This window comes from Hordeum vulgare, chromosome 7H, assembly GCF_904849725.1.
Source record: "Hordeum vulgare subsp. vulgare chromosome 7H, MorexV3_pseudomolecules_assembly, whole genome shotgun sequence".
Taxonomy (NCBI): Eukaryota; Viridiplantae; Streptophyta; class Magnoliopsida; order Poales; family Poaceae; genus Hordeum; species Hordeum vulgare.
In genome coordinates, this window is record NC_058524.1 from 455,309,501 (window position 1) to 455,314,388 (window position 4,888).

Sequence of the window (4,888 nt, forward strand, 5' to 3'; positions counted from 1 at the left end):
ATACAATTACATAAGTTTAATTGTCATTGGTTGAAATGTTTGTGGCATGGATCAATGACATGGCACACATCCATCCATCCATCCATCCATCCACATCCACCAACCGCGAAACCTAATTTGTGTGGCGCTCGATGCGCACAGAGAGAGGGAGAGGTTCCTCCGTCCCCTTCCAGATATCCGCCGCCACCTCCCTCCCACCTCCTGGATCTCTCCATCTCCATCAGCTCCACCCGCGCGATCCCATCTGCCACCCGGGCTTGCACAGCCTGCGCTCCCTGTTGCGCTCCCTGCTGGCCCTCCTCCCGAGGTGGAGATGGCCGCCGGCGGAGGTGGAGATGGCCGACGGCGGCGAGGTCGTCCACACGCCCCACTCGGCGCCGCCTACGGTGCCGTCGGCGCAGGTGTCGATCTGGGAGTCGGTGCGCGCGTGCGGGGTGTGGGGGCGGGAGGTCGACAAGGCCGACCTGCGGCGCCGCGTCGTCATGCCGCTCTACGCGCACCGGGCCATGGCCGTCGCCGTCGCCGAGAAGGATGAGGCCGCGGGCGTGGCCGACACGGCCGCTGCCAGGGAGGAGAAGGTGGAGGAGGCGGAGGAGGATGGGTGAGCGAAATCCATCACGGCAGCTCACCGCCCGCAACCGCAGATCGAATCAATCAGCGCACGGTCTCTCCACCCGCCACGCCACCAAACTGCCGCGATGCCGCTCGCCTCCGCCCGGCCGACGCCGTCGGAGCAGGGCCCGAGCGCCTCCCCCTCCTCCGCCCCGGCGGCGGACTCCTCCGTCGCGGCCCTCATCGGCGGCGAGGTGGTGACGCCGATGGTCGTGTTCGTCAACTCCAAGAGCGGCGGCCGACACGGGCCCGGGCTCAAGGTTCGGCTCCACGAGCTCATCAGCAAGGAGCAGGTGACGACCTGCACGCTCCAAGTAGCTCGGTAGATTTCATACATGCACCAAGTAGTTTACTATGCAGATAATTTACTTTTTGAAGGAAAGGGATTGCTCCACCTATTTTCATTAGGGAAACTAGCCAACTACAGAGACAGTATATCCTATCTAGGTCTCTCTATTTTCTTCTTACGTAGCTTTTAGTCTGTATTTCCTTGATAGATGAAACTATGGAGCGAAACATGAGTTGTACTGTCAACTGATGGCTGACTTCAGTTTGAAGTAGATCAGGTGGCTGCCGCCACTTCCTGCACCTAAGTAAAGTCATATTTCCATCTATAAAATATACATTCCTCTACCGAACTATCACTCACTGTGAACTATTGTCTCCTTAGTCAACATAAGAAAAACCAAAGCCCGAGGCAAGAAAGAGAAAGTGTGACGGTGAAGAAATCAAGGATCATGCCCACTCAGGACAGTAGTGGATAATGCAGAGCTCTCAAACCTCATTCACTGGAGAAAGAACTGTGTGGCCAGCGATCCATAAACAGCAGGACTTCAATGTCATCATGAAAGACTTGGCAGAGAACAAGATCAACCTTATTCTAAGGTACTAACATGTTCATTTGCGAGCATTTTATGCACATGAATTTCCCTATTCTAATGTACATACAATTCTGTTTCATGCATCCACTAAAATAAGGGTGCCATATTTGTTTGTAACAAGAACTGGTAAGTACAGAGGCAACAGACTATTATTTAATGATGTAGAATGCAGGGGCATGTCACACAAGCATGTATACTATAAAAAAAGACAAGCATTTGTAATTGTTATTAGAGATAACAAATTGTGTGGTAGTAATTTATTCCGTTTCAGAGGTAAGTCATTCTATATGGACCTAAGCTTCCTGCACTTACAATTATTATATATTGTGTAAGTTTTCAACAAGACAACCATTCCTTGCTTCAAACTTATTCAAGTATGGAGGTTACTGTAACAAATCCGTTCAGATCGTTTCCAGTGATATATCTCCTTACTGCCAGTCCTGCTTACTGCCTACAACATCAACTATGCCCACCATGCCACGTGACAATATGTATTAAAAGGCTTTGAGGAGGATACAAACCATCTTATATATTTATTCCTCATGATCGACTGATTGGACACTGTTTCTTCACAGTATTATAGCACAATTCACCTGCTGTTATTCAAGCATCCATGTTCAAAATATTTATTTAATTTTAACATGGTATCTATTTAATAATTATATTATTAAAAATAAATAAAAACTAACCCGTGCAAGTGCACGGGTTGACGACTAGTTACTCTAGTTAGTTTATGTATCTAGGCTATACTTCAGATTAATGTTTTATGTCATGATCCTCCACGTTAATCCTTAATAATTGTTTACAAATCACCATTAGATCTTAATTTTCTGTCTAGGATTAAAAGCTATGGTTCCCTCATATTTAGGAGTATGGACATGTATTTACATGGGAGATCTAATTAGCCCAAGAGTCCATGAGATACATGCTAACAAAATAATTATTTTTTACTGGAAACATACTCATGAAGTTGTCCATGTATGCAGGACCCAGCTAACAATAAATGTATGATGATAGCTTCAAAGAATCACGGATGCACGTATGACTTAGCTGGGAATATACATCTGCATACCTCGCTTCTGTGTGTTACATCTAGGTATAGGTACGTGGATTAAATTATTTCAGCAAAATCACCATGCTTGCAATCACAACGCATATATGGATATATCACAACGCATATATGGATATACTATACCAATCCTGTTCATAAATCAGACTTACTTAAAAATATACTCTGAATTTGTATGTGACATTGCACATAGTATTTTCTTCATATAAAAAATGTTGAATAAGTTATAAATTTATTTCATAAATGTTATTAATAAATAAATCCTAAGCGCACTGGATCTATTGTGGATGTTCCTACGGGAAAGGCCATGTTAGGCCGTGTGTGGTATTACGAAAACATACTATTTGTTTTCGCATGTTTACTTCTCAATTGTTTGCAGCAATTGCTTAACTAGATAAAATTAAGTGTCCACGAAGTGCTATCAGTATCAATTTTGAAAATTGTTTATGTTGACATGACATAAATAAATCCTATCATTTTGGTAGAGTGAAATTGTGTATTGTGCACTCCAAAATTTAAACAGTTTTTATTCTAAATGATCATGTTTGATGTGCCTTCTAATGTATTTCATCTTGTAATGTAGTTGCATGTACATTAAGAGTACAAGGTGCGTTGATGACCATCAAATTCTAAGGACAAATCCAATGGTGGTGTGGACGTCCTTGTAGATCAGCTCCGACTATAAAGTTAGAAGAAGCTTTACTTCATGTTGGAACAAAATGGAAGTTCCCTGTGATGTGATGATGTTTATTATGTTATAGATTGTAAGTTGATGGTATATTGACTATTGCTAGTTATTATATGCCCTGTTAATTTGCTAAGTTACTATGATGTGAATACCGTCTCGCTGGATAGAAGATGAGTTGAAACGGGCATGACTCATACTGATTATGCAACAAAACTTGGTAAAATAATGAGAAACTAGTTAAGAAAATTTCTAAAAGCAAGCATAATTCTCATGGCCCAATAATGTTTTTTTAAAACAACAGCCCAATCAAAAATAGGTCTTTCGAAGTAATAAATGGGCCGTATTTATGGGCTTGGTCCGTTAGGCCACTAAAAATGCCATGTCAGATTACGTGTGATCTCCATGTCATTTTTTCTTGCCATGTCACCTCATGCCACGTGGATGGTGCCATGTCAGCTCAGCCACATCATATCATACGTGGATGAGGTTCATAGGTAATGACCAATTTTTTGGTCAACAGATTCTATGACCTATTGTTTTCGGTCATAAGATCCTTGACCAAAAAACAGGAAAGGTCATGTTTGTTTGTTCTTGACGGTCAACTGTTGACCCTCTCATTTTGGTCAAAAGAAGGTCATAAATCAGAAATAATGACAATTCAATGACCAAAATGGTGGGTCATTATCAACTATATTTCTTGTAGTGTCAAATGATTTCTAAGTAATTCGGGAAACCCGATATACGGGACCTATCACTCGTCAAACAACAGCGAGGGGAAACAGTCCAGCACTTATGGGCTAGATTCCTCCTTACCAAAAACAGGATGACAGAGTGTAGCAGCCAGGAAACCATAGCAACCTTCAGGCGTAACTGCCACAACGAAGGAATCCTAAACGCCCTCGCCCATCGCCACATACAAAACTTCACCGAGCTATCGGTCATCGTAGGCAAATACTGCACCATGGAAAGCACCTGGCAGAATCAACAGATGTGCATAGAGCCAATCTATGACGACAAAGCCAGAGGAGCTAGGAGGAAGTGCACCCCCCCCCCGAAGACTGGCTGAATACGAGCCCGTTGAGAAAAAGAATATACCCTTGCAGGATCCAGAACTGTTCTTGACAAACTAGTAGTGTATGATGGCGCTCACCTTGAAGTATGAATACCATCTTTGGCTAGCGTGAATCTTGGTAGGAGTCTAGTCATTTGGTGACACGATCATATCTCCTCCAAGATCTCTAATAGCATATGACACTTGCTTGAAGTACCTAGAGATGGTCTCAATTGACCTCTTGAAGGTGTGGTGTACAACCCATAACCTCTGGTAATGAACAACAACATGGAGGAACATTGCTACTCGCTCTTCTACATTGGTGTGGATGCTATCTTCTAGTAGTCCGTGTTCCTGAAAGGTTGCACAAGAATGGTGAAAGGAGCTCTTTTCATGTGAAGCATCTACACAGCCTCTATGTCGTTGCAGTTGTAGCTGTAGTTCAGATTCACTATCCTCTCCTTATCTCGGGTTAACATCGGACCATACCGGGTAGTTTACCATCTTCGGGGTTGGGGGAGACATGGTGGAGACAAGGATGGCCGAACGAAGCGAAGAAGAAGGGGAGAAGAAGTTGTCGATGCCAG

General features: G+C 43.7%; 1 pseudogene across 1 annotated transcript; it reads left to right on the forward strand.

Annotated features, from left to right (window-relative positions):
• On the forward strand, nucleotides 1-3,383 carry LOC123406931 (annotated as a pseudogene). Its single transcript, XR_006612499.1, has 4 exons — nucleotides 1-1,205; nucleotides 1,283-1,497; nucleotides 2,480-2,595; nucleotides 3,146-3,383. The product of XR_006612499.1 is annotated as an uncharacterized LOC123406931 (transcript).
• Nucleotides 3,384-4,888: the final 1,505 nt, after the last annotated feature.